Source organism: Rhinichthys klamathensis, unplaced genomic scaffold (genome assembly GCF_029890125.1).
Source record: "Rhinichthys klamathensis goyatoka isolate OS25496 unplaced genomic scaffold, OSU_Roscu_1.1 h1tg000211l_1, whole genome shotgun sequence".
In the NCBI taxonomy this organism is placed as follows: Eukaryota; Metazoa; Chordata; class Actinopteri; order Cypriniformes; family Leuciscidae; genus Rhinichthys; species Rhinichthys klamathensis.
Window position 1 is genome coordinate 529,997 of NW_026606736.1, and position 17,031 is coordinate 547,027.

Below are 17,031 nucleotides of genomic sequence, written 5' to 3' on the forward strand. Positions count from 1 at the left end.
TAAGAGACTAAATAATGGCAATACAAATATTTTCTTAAAACTTATTTAAAAACTTAAAACTATTTACTCCTTTAATCAAATGAAACTTTCTTGTTTCTTTAATGATTTGATATATTCCCAAAAATACATAAAACTGATCCATTATTATTTATTTTTAATATTGATTATAAAATAATCTTTACTTTTATAGTCAGTTGTGTACATTTATTATAATTTAAAATGGTTTCCATGCATAAATAACTATTAATATAAACAGTTCCAAAAGTTCCGAATTGGCTTGTGACTCAAAAACAGGATATTTTTAACTAATTCCAACAGTGCAGTTTTTTTTTGTTTTTTTTTTAACATGAAAAATTGAAGGAAAATAGGCAATAGTTGCAATTGCCAACACAAACAACTTTTCTTTTCAAACGGGGACTGTTAACCAATATAGCCAAATCTATTGATATTGTTTCGGCAAATTCACACTTAGCCTGATTTTTTTTTTAACGTATTCAATATCTTGTTTAATTCAGCTATATGCCAGATTACAGAAGTGAAATGATTTCCAGACAATTCATGCTGATTTTAAACTATAGACAAAGGTGGAAAAATGTCTGTAATGTATGCATTTCCCTTTTCCATTACATGTCATAATTTGATGCTTCTCTGCAACTCTACAAGCCTGCCATAGCAGCACCTGAGTGCTTTAAAAAGGCATCACCAAAGTCTCCACATGCTGTGATAAAAGTGAGAACTCCTTCCTTTAGGCTTAGAGAACACTCAGACTGTATAACAGGACTGCTTTGTGCAACAGTAAGGTTTTTTAAAACATGTTTTTCTCTTCTTGGACACTAAAAGTGCCTATACCTTTGAGAACCATTTGTCTGCTTGCTGTGGGAACTCTGTGAAGAGTGTGCTGGCATAAATTGATGTGAGTGTGTATATGCAAAAAGGTGTTAAATGAGTGGGTAACAATTCTAAAGCAGTAAAGGGAAGGTTGTGGTTCAAACTCCCTTCAGGGCATCCCATCATGCTGACTTAACTCAAAATGAGCGTTTGTTCTAATGTCCCTGCCCTTCGTTTGACCATTGGCTGAGCATTGGGGAAGGCACTTAACCCTGGGATACTACAGGGGACCTACATTATGGGACTTAGCATAATGGCCTTGAAAAAACCTTCCTTGCATAAATATATAAAAACCAAGAACAATGAATGAAAAACCTGCACAGAGAGGACAAACTGTGAATCCTTCCTGGTCAACACATAGCAAAATTTCTCAGTGATTAGATAAACCTCATTTGCAAAAACTTAGATTTATATTTAATGTAATCTAGAAGGAAACTGATAGAAATGGGAGGTTTTGTGCAGTTGGGGGAAGCCTTATGGGAACAAGTTAAATCAGTTCGGAGGCAATGGAATCTATAAAGCAGCCCATACTGATAACCTCCTGTACCGCCAACGGGCTTCAATCTGGTATTATAATTCCTTTGTCTTAAATCAGGGAAGTTTCGTCTTCCTTATGTCATTTAGAGAATCGTTCAAAGAACAGACTGTTAGTCACTGTTTCTGTACACTCCAGCACTCTGTCTTCTTCACGAAAAAACATCCCAATGTTTTATTCCAGCTTTCAAACAGGTGCTGATTCATGGGGTCTGAAGGAGGCAGCGTTGTGGACCCATCGATCGGTCCTCTCATCAGTCTGGATTGGGCATGGCCAATTGGCCAAGAGCTCTTTGATTGATTCCTATAATTAATAGACGGTTTCTCCAAGAGCTTTCCCAGGGCAAATTAAACGGCTGTCAGCACTGGCTTAACTCAGAAATCAGGCAACAGTATTCTAGAGTGTTAATGTGGAATGAGTGTCAGGTGTATGAAATTAAATGAACAAACCAGGTGTCCCACTAGGGAAATACTCTGAATTATTAAAATCTCTGTCTCATTATATCAGGGCTCTTTATATTGGTCGAACACACTGACTTGGGAGAGAGCTTTATTGACTTATACCTGTCATTACGGTAAGAGTGTGTGATGTGAAAAAGAATGGGGTGAACTAACATAGCAGGAATCAAATATTTATGGAAGCCCGTTTCCAACTCGGAGTTAAAAATAAAAAAGGGAAATGAGATAAAGTTTAAAACAAGAAATTGTGAGAAAAACAGTCATGTTGTGAGAAATAAAGTCTTAATTTTGATAAATAAACTTGCAATTGTGAGATAAAAAGTAACTATTATGAGACATAAAGTCAAAATTATGAAAAATAGTCACAATTGTGATATTTTAAAGCATCAATTCCAAGATATATTAAATATAGCCTAGTCTGTGAGATAAGTTACAAATTTGAAAAAGTTGCAATTGTGAGGAAAAAACGTCCCGGGTTACGTATGTAACCCTAGTTCCCCGAAGGGACGGACGCTGCGTGTAATCGCAGTGGGAACGCCCCAGCGTGACGCGTCTGAAGCATGAATGAAATCAGTCAATGGAGAGAATGAGCGTACGGCGAGTGACGTCATAGACCAGGAAGCTATAAATATCCCCTGAGCACACAACACGCCAGCTTAAAAGTCACTGAAGCAGCGACCCAAGGGGATGCCGAGAGTATGGCAGGACACGCAGCGTCCGTCCCTTCGGGGAACTAGGGTTACATACGTAACCCGGGACGTTCCCCTTCAGGGACTACCGCTGCGTGTAATCGCAGTGGGAACGCAATACCCACATCCCCATACGACCAAATCCCCGTCGTGTGTCATTAGGAGACACAAGCCGACGAGAGAACCTGAGCCCCGGGAGTGGAGCTAAGGTCAAGGGAATAAAATCTGACGAAAGTGTGCGGTGAGGACCAGCCTGCCGCATCACAAACGTCCTGAAGAGAAGCTCCTGAAAGAAGAGCTGTAGAGGCAGCCATACTCCTGGTGGAATGAGCCCTTACAGCCAAAGGTGAAGGCTGATGGGCCGAACCGTAAGCAAGCGAGATGGCCTCGACCACCCACTTGCTCATCCTTTGCTTAGATGCAGGACACCCTCTCTTAGGTGACCCAAAACAGACAAACAGTTGTTCCGATCTCCTCCACAGAGCAGCTCTGTGGACATACACATCTAAAGCCCTAACAGGGCACAGCAAATTAAGTTTCCTCTGGTCTGACGTCAGAAAAGGCGGAGGACAGAAAGCCTGCAGAACTATAGGTCTAACCAAAGTGGTCGGCACCTTAGGAACATAACCTGGTCTCGGACAGAGAAAGGCCTTAACCATACCAGGAGCAAATTCCAGGCACGAGGGAGCCACCGAAAGTGCTTGAATATCACCAATCCTTTTTAGAGATGAGATAGCAAGAAGAAGGATAGTCTTAAGAGTAAGAAACTTTTCCGAAACTTCCTCGATGGGCTCAAAAGGAGCAAGGGAGAGACCTTCTAAGACGATGGCCAGATCCCAAGCTGGTACCCTTGTGCGAACTGCAGGCCTCAGCCTCAGGGTGCCACGAAGGAAGCGAGATATAAGTGGGTGTTTCCCGAGGGAACCTCCACTTGAAGGGGCGTGGTAAGCAGCTAAGGCCGCCACATACACCTTCAGTGTGGAGTGGGATAACCCTGTGGAGAGACGGTCCTGCAGGAAATCCAGCACTGTACCAACCGGGCAGTTAACTGGGTCCTGCTGGCGCTCTCCACACCAAGAGGTGAAAAGTTTCCACCTCGCGGCATATAACTTCCTCATGGAGGGAGCTCTGGATTGGAGGATGGTCTCAACGACCTCAGCCGAGAGACCAGAATCTATGAGCTGGGCCCCCTCAGAGGCCAAGCCCACAGCCTCGATAGCTCTGGACGGGGGTGAAGGATCGACCCACTCGCCTGAGAGAGCAGATCTCTCCTGATCGGTATCTCTAGGGGAGAACCGTCGAGGAGAGACACTAGGTCCGAAAACCATACTCGGGCCGGCCAGAACGGGGCTATAAGCAGGAGACTGAGCCCGTCCCGGCGAACCCTCTCCAGAACTCCTGGGAGCAGAGCGATCGGGGGAAAAGCGTACAGGCGTGACCTCGGCCACGGATGTACCATAGCATCCAACCCCAGTGGGGCTGGCTGGCTGAGAGAGAACCACAGTGGACAGTGTGATGTCTCTCGGGACGCAAATAGGTCTACCTCGGCACGACCGAAATGTCCCCATAGGAGCTCCACCACCTCGGGGTGAAGACTCCACTCCCCGGGCCTCGGCCCCTGCCTAGACAGGATGTCTGCCCCCTGATTCAAATACCCCGGGAGATAAATAGCTCTGAGAGAGAGAATTTTCCCCTGGGACCATAGAAGGATCTGACGTGCCAGTTTGTAAAGCGGGCGAGAACGCAGACCCCCCTGATGGTTGATGTAAGAGACCACCGATGTGTTGTCTGTCCGGACAAGAACATGGTGGCCTCTTAGGTCTGGGAGGAAATGTTTCAGGGCCTGAAACACTGCCAACATCTCTAGACAATTTATGTGCCATAGACGGTGATGGTCCCCCCACAGACCCTGAGCCGGGCGACCACTCATGATCGCCCCCCAACCCGTGAGAGAGGCATCTGTCGTTAGCATAACGCGACGACAAGGAGCTCCCAACACAGGGCCTTGGGACAGAAACCAAGGATCTTTCCACATAACCAGGGCGCGATGACACCGTCGCGAACTCATGATCATGCGAAGCGGATTTCCCCTCGGGGAGAACCCCTTGGTTCTGAGCCACCACTGTAACGGTCTCATGTGCAGGAGGCCAAAAGGTATCACGTTGGACGCAGCTGCCATGAGACCTAACAGTCTCTGGAACTGTTTTACAGTGGATGACCGGCCTAGCTTGACTTGATCTACTGTGGCAAGAATCGAAGCAACACGAGCAGGTGACAATTGTGCCTGCATCGTCATCGAATCCCACACTACACCGAGAAAAGTGGTTCTCTGTAATGGAGAAAGAACACTCTTCTTGGCGTTGAGTCTCAACCCCAACCTCTTGATGTGAGCCAGAACGACATCTCAATGCCGAACCGCCTGTTGTTCCGATTGAGCTAGGATTAACCAATCGTCTATATAGTTCAGAATACGGATGCCCTGCAGCCTGAGCGGAGCTATAGCTGCATCCATACACTTCGTGAACGTGCGGGGTGACAGTGCTAGGCCGAACGGAAGAACCCGATATTGGTACGCTTCGCCCCCGAAAGCGAACCTCAGGAACTTCCTGTGTTGAGGGAGGATAGATACATGGAAGTAAGCGTCCTTTAGATCTATCGTGACAAACCAGTCCTCGGATCTGATTTGTGACACGATCTGTTTGAGAGTGAGCATCTTGAATTTGAGCTTTCCTACAGTGCGATTTAAGACACGCAGATCTAGAATGGGACGCAGCCCTCCATCTTTTTTCGGAACGATGAAGTACCGGCTGTAGTATCCTAACTCCCTGCTGGGTGGAGGAACCCGTTCTATAGCCCCTTTTTGCAGCAGAGTTTTTACCTCCTGTTCTAATACCAGAGCCTGCTCGGGGCCCACCACCGTGGGCAGAACCCCTCTGAACTGAGGTGGACGCGTTCTGAACTGAATAGCGTACCCGTTCTTTATAATATTCAGGACCCACTGAGAAACATTGGGAAGCATTTCCCATTCCGCCAGGAACTCTACTAAGGGAACCAGCCTCTCGAGGCTGGCCTCTGGATGAACATCCCGAGTGACAGACACAGCGCCCTGTAACATACTGGCAGGAAACAGCTGGTCTGAACACTCCACAACCCTCCTCGGAGGGGGCGAGCGTCCCTCGGGAAATCGCTCGCCGAGTCTCTCTACGCCCTGTGTAGGCAGGGTTAGTAGAACAGACCCCTGAGGGCATCGGGAAAGACAGGGCACCGTGTTCTTGTGCGGTGAACTCAAGTCTCTCCCGATGGGGACCACCCTCAGAGTCCTGACGTTCAGCCCGTCAGGACTTTTTCGACGCGGCCTTCCTGGCGACAATGACTGTCCTCAGATCAGTCCTGCCCCGAGACGGCCGCGCCGGAGAGCGCCCCGCCTCGTCCCTCCAGTTTCCCTGCGGGGGGGCACGAGACGCGACACTCCGCTTCTGCTGTGCTCTTCTTGAAGAGGAAGAACTCGACGGCTGGGACTGCCCTTTTCGCTCAGCAGCCCCAGTGACACGTATCTTGAGAGGGATGAATTTAGAAAAAGCAGCCGCCTGTTTTTTCTCTTCCTGGAACCTCTCCGTGACCGAGTGAAGAGCGTCACCGAAGAGGCCCACAGGCGAAACAGGAGCATTTAAAAGGAGAGACTTATCTTTTTCCTTCATCGATGTCTGACTCAACCATAAGTGCCTTTCTGTGGCCACCATGGCTGCCATAGATCGACCAATAGATTTAGCGGACTCTCTGGTGGCACGCAGAGTGAGATCAGCAGTTTGCCTAAGTTCGCTAATCATATCAGCCGAAATTTCACCCCCCTCAGAAACATCTTTGAGCAGGTCGGCCTGATAAGCCTGCATAATAGCCATCGTATGCAAACACGCAGCCGCCTGCCCAGCCGCCGAGTAAGCCTTTCCCACCAGCACAGAGGTATTCTTTAGTGGTCTAGATGGAAGAGCCGGCGCTTTAAGTGAAACCGAAGAAGCAGGAGAGAGATAGCTCGCGAGCGTCTCCTCCGCCTTCGGCATCGCCACATAACCAGCAGATTTAGCACCAAAAATGTTACCATAAGCATTTGACTGATTCGTGTAAATTCTGCTAGAAACCGGTCTAACCCAGGTCTTTGAAACCTCAGCATGAAGGTCTGGGAAGAACGGTAAGCACCGGCGAGACGGTTGAGGACGTGCAGACAGAAATCTATCATCTAGTTTGCTTTTAATTTTAGAATCCTGTCTATCAGCTGGCCACTCGATACTGAGCCTTTCAACAGCCCGAGATAACACATCCATCAAACCTTCTTCATTTGCAGTATAATGTGTCACACTAGAACCCTCTGATGCAAAACTTTCGACATCCATATCCTCAGAACTGGATAATCTTAATTCAACATCATCATATGCCTCCACCTGGGCAGAAGTAACCGCCGCAGCGCGTGCTTCCGAAGCCGGGTGAGAGGCACCGGATCCCGCCGGAGAAAGCTGAGATAGGGCGGGGCCCGTCTCAACATCGCCGGTGAGATCCATCTGCGAACCCCAAGTCAAGCGCCGCCGCTCTGCCTCAACAGAAGCGGGACCCGAGCCTTGGGGAGCTCGCAGCAAACCACTCTCCTCAAAGAGCCATCGCCGCGAGCGCAGAGTTCTAAGAGGAAAGCGTTCGCAATGCTGACAGTCGACTCCCTCGAGAGCCGACTGAGCATGCTGAACACCCAAACAAGCCACACATAACTCGTGTGAATCCCCACCCGTGATGTATCGAGTACAGGGGGGAACACACTTTCTATACTGGTCGCTCATATTGTTTTTTTTATATATATATATATATATAGTGATAAACTCTTGACAGAACAGACAAACACAATCGACAGATTCAGACACACGCACAGAGCTGCTGAAGTGACAAAAGCTGGCGTGTTGTGTGCTCAGGGGATATTTATAGCTTCCTGGTCTATGACGTCACTCGCCGTACGCTCATTCTCTCCATTGACTGATTTCATTCATGCTTCAGACGCGTCACGCTGGGGCGTTCCCACTGCGATTACACGCAGCGGTAGTCCCTGAAGGGGAACTGTCGCAATTACAAAAAATGGTCAGTTGTGAGATATGGATTGTGACATTTGTGAATCTATGAAATACAGCTGTATTGTGAGATAAAAAGTCACAAATGTGAGAAATAAACAAGCAAAGTTGCCATTTTGTAAAGCCAGAGTTATGAAAAAAATCACACAATTGTAAGATATTGTCAGATTTAAAAAACCTAAATTACGAATAATGAAAAATAGTCACAAGAGATATAAAGTCATATTCTGAGATTTTTAAAAAACACTTTGTGAGATCTACAGATGCAATTATGACAAATAAAATTTCAATTATGTGAAATAGTTACAATAATAATCCCATCCCAAATGTAAGATATACATTTTTAGTTACTCTCTTTTTTTTATTATTTAAAAACATGCTTCCATATATAGAGGTGTGAAGAGATGGAAATGTGGAAAAGAGAAAGTAGAAGGGTCATGGACAAGTTGATTTATAAATACTTATTCGTTTTACAAGTGACATCCAAAGATTTATGCACGACTTAAAACTTTTTTAATTCGAGGAGGTGGAATGGTGCTGCTTATTGGACTATCAACTGTACATTGTAATAATATGGACCTGCCTTCAGGATGTAAATATAGCTGGGTAAATAAGATGGGTGTTTTATGTCTATTCTTGGCAGTAGATTTTGTTGGAATGGAGAGAGTAAAAAGAAAGGACATTTGGCTCAGATGAGTTCACTGGCACCTCGGTTAAAAGCTGCCTGAGCGGGAAACAGTTGTCTTTGAAATCTTATCTTTTAATCATCGGAGCTTATGTGTCATCTCACATGTACTCAAGTGGATGGAGCAATTACACCGCTGCGTTTCCAAGCTCATACTGGACGATGACACACATACCATACACACTAAAATCCATGCTCTCCCTCATAAATTGACATGCTTTTAAGATCCAGGCTTTATAATAGTGGATGCACATGGCATTTAGCCATCAGGTGGTAGCACAACATTAGAAAACAAACGCCATGCTATCCTGTCATCATATGTCATCGTTGCATTAAAAAAAAACTGAGACAAAAATGTGTACTTTTTGGGTCTCTAACCTCAAAGAACATGATTTATAATCGTATTATCCTCGTGCAACTGCCAAAGTTGTCACTGCTTCCACATCCAAATGAAGACAAAACTACCTTTTCCGTTGGGTTAGATCCGTTTTGTGCATCTGTAGGTTTGGAGTTTGCATAGAGTAATCTGGTCTTGGATCATTTTCTGAATCAACTTCCACCAAGGGCTCTAAACCTTGGCAGCCATTTTGGCTCAGAGGGCTCAGCAGTCACAGCAGTTGCATCTGGAGTGCATTGCTTTCTGACAGTAGACGGGGTAAAGAGCTGAAACGGGCAGATGGGCCAGAACCCCGCTGCTCTGCAAAGGGCATCAGCTAACAACCGCACACTCAGACCTCTCAGACCTGACCCAGCATGGGGAACGCAAGCGAGGAAGCAGAAACGGAGAGATGGATGGATGAGCAGCAGTGAACGAGAAAGACAGAAAGATTTATCATGAACATGGAGGAACAGCGAACAGGTGTTGGGAGAGATGATGGATTGAGAGATGGCTTGCATAGCTTGGATGAGCCTCACAATTCTTATGTGACCATGTTAATCAAGACAAAGGCCACAGGAAATCCAGTTTAAACAAACTGTTTGGATATGCATTACAAAAAAAGGGACACCAAGAATCAACTTGGCCGATAAATTACTTGCTAAACAAAGAAGATTTAATCATCAGAGCTGTACCCAAATTCCCGACATCTAACTATTATTCCATGATGTGATTGGGCATCTGGTTGATTACCAGCTGGTGGTCTGCATGTCTCCATGGCCATCGTGACCAAGCAACATGATTGCGGTATTCTGCAAACATGTGTTGCCATCTGGCCCACAGCGCGAGAGTTAGTGTAGTCAGCAAACAATGTGCCAGTGCAGAGGACTAGTTCATGGGCACTGCCATGAAAATACCCCCTGTTGGCATTTCACACACATTAGAAATTCTGATAACCATTTTCAAGATAGACACTAAAAATTAAATGTTGTGAGGTACAATGGAATGAGAACAATATCTGTTCACTGGATCATATGGATTCAGCGCGTTCATTCAGTGAAGGATTCTTAGAATTTTTGTGCTGAGAGTCTTTTTGAACAAGTCTGTAACAATGTTTAAGTTCATGGAAGAAGAAGGTGGGAAACAACGAATATTAATCATAACATGAATAATAAAATAAACAACAAAATTAAAGTAAAGTGGCAGCACCTTACGGACGACTGCCACATATAAACATAAAACGCAACATAAATGTCCCAGGCCTTGTCATCTCTCATTCTTTACTGTCATCACTCCTTCTTTTATCCTTCCGGAGCTCCTCTGTGGGACTTGCCCTGCTTGCCACAAAGCCATTAAAATATGTTTTTGATTAGTTAGAAAGAACATGCTCATAAGAGTCTTTTACTCGTGAATTGGCCAACACTAGGCATGCTGTATGTTTGTTTTTGCATGCAGAGTATACCACGAGGACAACTCCTTAAAAAGACACGTTTTCTTGCACTATTTTGTGATACACAATTGTGTGAAACACAATCATTCTTAGAATATTTTTATCAGAGGTCAAGATGACTGTGCCAGTGTTCCAGTTAAAACAGAACTGAACCCTATTTTCCGCCTCTTGACAGTGAAGATTGTTAACAGACTAAACCAGGGTTGACTTAGAAAAATCAATACGGCTGATTTCATACATTACAGAGCATCAATCTTCAGTAATTGTTTTTTTTCCCCCTTTGTATCTCAGTGTTTCATTGTCAGTATTGCTTTCTCTTTTTGTTTATTCTCCAGAATGATGACAATATGTATAGTGCACACTGTATAATATAATAAGCCAATCACGTGCAGTCTTTGGGGCAATTTTGAATATTTATCAGTTACTTACTGAATATGTATGTTTCTCCACACTGCACTCGAAAATGAGCCTTATTTTATATGCTGATGGTTAAATGAGCCTTTCCACCATTTGTCTTCATCAAAAGCACATTTGAGGACTTGGTCCCATGTTACTGGAGCTCCGAGCTTATCTTTCTTTATAAGGCCTGACAATCCAATCCATGAAAACAAAACCTCTCATTTTCGTCTCCTCTGAGCTGCCACATTGAATCACAGGACCGGGTTAACTTGCAACGCTTTAAATAGCCAAACTAGTACTGCCATATTACCTTACATTTACGTTCCTTTATTGATCTGAATAAGGTGTAACCTAGACTGAGTGTTGATAAAAAAAAAAAAAAACTCCACTGGAGAACAGGATTTGTAAATTCTCCAATTATAGCCAACGGGACAGAGCTTTTTACACAGAGAAAGGCTTCCTTTGAACACAAAACTGCATTCGTTGGAAGAAATTGGTTTCGCATGTTTATGCTGAGAGCTACATTCTCTGAATATGCACAAAAAGACTGTCAGCTTATATAGGAGAATGAGTAAATGCGACACCAAGTGTGTGAAAGAGCATGGTTTGGTGACAATTAATTGATATTGCTTGTATACATTTTCAGCGGGAGAAGAAGAACGCACATTAAACATGTCTTTGTGTTCATCTTGCCGCATCAGCAGGGTGTGGTGCGATGTGGTGCCACCCAGAGAGATGTTTGACAGATATGCACATATGGAGAATCAGCACTCAAAAGGAGCAAAACTGCAAAGTGACATGATGAGAAGAGAGGAGATTTTTGTGGCTGACTGTAAGACGTGACAGAGGTCAGACTTCGGAATGATTAAGACGAACATTGACAGGGATAAAACCCAAAACTGAGGCGAGACGCCCACATGAGGACAGGCCCATTGAATGGCACTCAAGCGCATTACCAGTGTCTCTATGGAAATGATGTTGTACCATATCTACAGTATGACAGGATTGTGTCTTTCAGTGACGGCACGTGTGTCTCGGTGTCTAGTGGCTCAGTATAGTCAGTGTAGCTGGTACTGAGTGTGCCGGTGTTATCAAAGCCTCTCTTTACACGGGCAGCTGAAGAGGTTCCTCGCTGCCGGCTCTCTGTTCCTATGCCTCCTTCTCACTCGGAAACAAACAGCACGTAAAACACTACACTCGCCTCTCTGACAGCCATATATACCACAAAGACTTCCGGAAAGACTTTCATCTGGAGGTTTTTTGTCTTCCTGTTTTGCAGTCGATAGATTTCTTGCACCCGGCCAGCAGTGGGCCGATGTTTTGAAGACGATGCTTTTATTGTCCATCTCATGACACTAAATATAAAAAATGTTGTTTTGCTATTAAATATAAGGCCCAGCAAAGCCTCACAGGTGTTATGTGTGCGTTTGCCAGAATCATTGGGGAAAGTAATCCACAAGGTCGTTGTTATTGAAAACCGAATGATGTCTGTGTGCAGGTGTATTGATTTAGTGTTTAATTCTCTCAGAGAACTGAGAGAAAGCGCAATGTTCCAGCACTTTCCGTAAACATCGGGCTGCAGGGGGATAGGTGAATGTGCAAAAAAAAAAAAAAAAAAAAAATCAGGTTAAGTTATAACCTGATATATGTATATAGGCTATTTATATTTACCGCACATTTAAATAGATCATAATAAAATGTAATGCAACGTGCAAGGACGCCTTGGAAAATCATAAGATGACTCAAAAACATAATTTGAGCATTTTTTTCTTACTGTAAAAGTACACCTACTTGTATGATCTTGCTGAATACAATATAGATTTTCCAATGTAAATTATAAGATAAACCATATACCTTTTACTTATTTAATAAAACATGCATTTTACATTATATTACCATTTTATCTAATTACAATTTTCACTGTATGGATATGGTAACTTACCAAATTAGATTTAGTAGAATTGTAGAATATTTACATAACAGTATAGTTCATTTTCCTTTAAAATATTTGTACTTTACATGGCAGTTTTAGAAATGTCATTGAAATGCCCGACCACATAAGAACACATTGGTCAGAACAACGTATAGACAAGCATTCATCAGCCACTTTGAAAGTCCTTTTCTTTTGTCCATATTTTTTACTTTTGTTCTGACACATTTGTGTGTGTGTGTTAACACAGGTCAACACTGTTCAAGTGCAAACGCATGGTTAATCCCCAGAATGGTGATTATGTACGTCAGCAGCTTTCACTACTGTGAAATTGAGTCATGTGATAACGGTCAAGGTTTTTCAAAAGGATATTTGACTAATTCACAGTATAGTCTGCAGGGTTGGGCTGAGCTGGACCACTGCTGAAAGACCGACCTTTGAAGTTAGCTGTCTGTACCTCTAGCTCTCAATCGAGGCACACGGTGCTCTGACTCACAGCCCTTCCAAACCGCAGCAGGTGGAATGAGCAGAAAACACTGACTAGACAATAGTAATTTGTAATTTTTCCAAATGATTGAATGTGAACTCTCGTTTGGGAGCATGTGTCCGCCCTAGAATGAAATAGAAAGAGATATCTTGTTCAATAGGTCTTTTCAATTATTAAAGAACAGATAAAGTGAAGATAACAGGAAAATATAGTTAAATGGAACAATAGCAATATAAGATCTTAATAAGCCAGCCGGGAGGGGAGCACATATCTGGACCCCGTCCCTTCCTGGATGAAACTTCTTTCTGCACTGCACAACTAACACACCTTAAAAAATGTTTTAATCCATTTTGGATTACTATGGCCTCATAGCCTGTGTAGACCTTTTTTAAGGCTCAGTGTCTGGTGACTTCATATTTTACCATGATAAACCATATTAATATCTTTGAAAAATAATTAATATCTCTGTGAATTAAACTTCAACTTTCAACTTGAGGTTGAAGTTGTGAATTATGTAAATAGGCCTTTTCAAGATTGTTCACCAGATTGTGTGTATAACACACGTTTAAAGGGCTAGTTCACCCAAAAATGAAAATTCTGTCAGTAATTACTCACCCTCATGTTGTTCCAACCCCGTAAGACCTTCGTTCATCTTCGGAACACGAATTAAGATATTTTTGATGAAATCTGAGAGCTGGATCACTCCTCCATACTAGTCCATAGGCTTCTTCAGGGATTGAACTTGCCGGCCTCGGAAAGTTATTAAAGATATCGTTAAAATAGTCCAAGTGACTACAGTGGCTCAGTCTTAAGTTTATCAAGCGACGAGAATACTTTTTGTGCGCAAAAAAAACACAAAAATAACGACTTTATTTCAACTATTAATTTCCTTCTCTGTGGGCCTCGAGTCAGTTCACTAGTGTAATAGCGTAAGCTTCTGTTGTTGTACGTCACACACATCACGCACATGACCAGCGTCGCCCAATAGTGAGCCTACGTGTGACGTAGCTCTACGCAATCACACTACGTTAACTGACTAGAGGCCCAAAGAGAAGGAAATGAATAGCTAGTTGAAATAAAGTCGTTATTTTTGTTTGTTTTTGCGCACAAAAAGTATTCTCGTCGCTTGATAAACTTAAGACTGAGCCACTGTAGTCACTTGGACTATTTTAACGATGTCTTTAATAAGTTCAATCCCTGAAGAAGCCTATGGACTAGTATGGAGGAGTGATCCAGCTCTCAGATTTCATCAAAAATATCTTAATTCGTGTTCCAAAGATGAACGAAGGTCTTACGGGGTTGGAACAACATGAGGGTGAGTCATTACTGACAGAATTGTCATTTTTGGGTGAACTAACCCTTTAATAACGTGTGTTATAACAACATGTTTATTGTGTGTTATTTTCAATAAAGTTTTAATTTGGTCAAATTATGCAAAAATGATATGTATTTATGCTGTGTGTATATATGTACATGCTATGAGATGTGACCATTGACAAAAGTCAGCTATTTCCAAAAATGTTCAGTGTCATATAATTTCCACTACAGAATGATATTAAACAATATGAATTGATATGTGCGATTTGTAAAGCGCTTTGGTGGCCATTAGGTCTGTGAAAGTGCTATATAAATGCAGTCCATTTACCATTTACCATGTGATGGAAATTAAAATGGCAAAATAACAAAAATAACACAAATCTCCTGTGTTGCACATATACACTGTTGGACATTTTTGACAAATAGTGAGAGTGTGAAAAGTGTTTTAAGACCGTTTATTAAGTCTAAGGTTGACGACCATAGTTGAAGAAACACCTAATGAGAAAAGTTCTTGGCCCCATTTGAACTCTTGTTAAATATAATGGCCTTAACAATTGTCACACTTTTAAAACTTAAATTCCAGAATCCCCAGTGAGCAAATTAGATTAGACTGATAGTTTTAAGTGGAGCTGAATCTAGATTTCCTTGTCTGGCTGCTGCGGAACTCAAGTGTCACCGTGCTGCTGCAGCGGCGTTCTCCTTCGGTGATCACACGTTATTGATTTCTAGAAGAGATGACGACGCTGCAGTTTCTTCATTCACTGCTGTGTCAGACTCCCGCTGCTAAAAAATGGCTGTTTGACGGTATAATCTGCGGTGACAAGTGCGTTAATCTGCTACAATAGCAGAGAAACAGCATCTGTGGGTGGAGCCTCGGGGTACATACAAAGAGTTTAAGAAAAATAATACATAGAGAGAGAGAGAGAGAGAGAGAGAGAGAGAGAGAGAGAGAGAGAGAGAGAGAGAGAGAGAGAGAGAGAGAGAGAGAGAGAGAGAGAGAGAGAGAGAGAAAGAGAGCGTAAAAGCAAGGAACAAACTATTCAGCCTGGAGAAAGAGAGAGCGAAAAAGAGGCACAAGCCACATCTGGAAATTAGCCAGGGGTACAGCTGATACTAAACCTCCAAAACTATCCTCACACAAATGTCAGTGAGCAAACAGAACAGTCAGGGCAGAGACATGGGAAGCAGTGTAAATGGTGAAACCTCAATCCTGGGGCCTCACCTTGCAGGGGACACAAAAGACAGGACAAGCCCCAGGGAGAAGAGCATAACAATTTGTGTCACAGAGAATTCATGCTAATTCACACTGCCACAACAACAGAGGCCATTAGAAGCTATATAGGCCTACAATAGTTAGTTCTGCAGTATATAAATTAAGAGAGAACAGTCTGTGCATTTATTAGTGGTGGGGATTTCAGTGACTCTTTCTACAGATACATTGTTACGCCAATAGGTGGCAACATTGACTGTCTGTATGAGTGATTCATTGAATAATTTACTCAGTTATTTAGAAATTAATCAGGAATGAAAGAAGTCTTTATGAATGAGTCAAGAAATTCTTCACTTGCCGAATCATTCAAAAACACTAATGCTGAAAAAAGAAAAACATACTAGAATACTACTCTTTCTACTTTACTGTATCTCATATGGCAGGAATAGTAAGAGAAGAATGATGTTCCAAATTCAGAATGATTCATTCAGGCGTTAAACAAGTGAGTCATTATGAGTGATTCAATTAATCATTCACTCAACTAATTCGATCCAAAACTCTGACTGCATCTGAAATCGCATACTTTCCTAGTAGGCGAAAAAACAGTATGTGACAAAAGAAGTACCGTAATTCCTCAAATAAAGACCGGGGCCTTTATTTACCTGAACTGCAGATGGTAGCCGGCTTTTATTTGAAGCAGGCTTTTATTAGAGGCAGGCCTTTATTTCTAATTCCCGATCCCCGCCCGCCAGCCAGCCAAGTTTCCATGGTGACGCATCATGCTTGGCACGTGTTCACCACAGCCAAAATAGCGCTGTATGACAGATGTAGCGCTTTTATTTCTAAATATTAACAAACTTGCTTCCCATGTCATCAACTATCTTCTATTATGACTCTCAAATCCGTGTAAGTGAGTTTGTTTTGTCGTTTAAAACCCTTTATAAATGATCTTGATCTGTAACGTGAGATGGGCACCGCAGTTCGGAGATTCCTGTTGTATTTGTTAAGTTACAGCGTGTGAATTCTTCAGTTTCTCCCGAAATACATGAAAGTAAGTGGCCGGTGAACTGGGAGAAGAATAGATTAAACTTTATAGTTACTTACACTGTGTATATGATATGAATAAAACACGTCGCCAAATATATTTGAATGGATTGTTATTGCTGCTTCCATAGACACCATTGTGTATTTTACAAACTATAAATGTATTGTTTTGCTATACATCATATCTATTTAAATGTCTGAAACCTAAAATAAACATGTGGTTAAAAACACTGTGATATATGACAAGTGCTGAGCGCGTCCGTCTTTGAGTGTACACTAATTTTTCCCCGGCCTTAATTTGAGACCGGCCTTTATTTGTCCGCGTTGACCACGCCCCCGGCCACTATCAGAGGCCCGGCGTTTATTTGAATACCGGTTTTTATTTGAGGAATTACGGTATGTCTGAATTCACAGTGAAGAGTAGGCAAAAAGTACCCAGATGACTTCCGGCGAGATTC

At 42.9% G+C, this 17,031-nt stretch overlaps 1 protein-coding gene across 1 annotated transcript in view; it reads right to left on the reverse strand.

The window, feature by feature from the left end:
- dgat1b (diacylglycerol O-acyltransferase 1b) overlaps positions 1-17,031 on the reverse strand; it is a 113,380-nt gene that overhangs the window by 36,205 nt on the left and 60,144 nt on the right. The gene's annotated exons all lie outside the window — the stretch shown is intronic.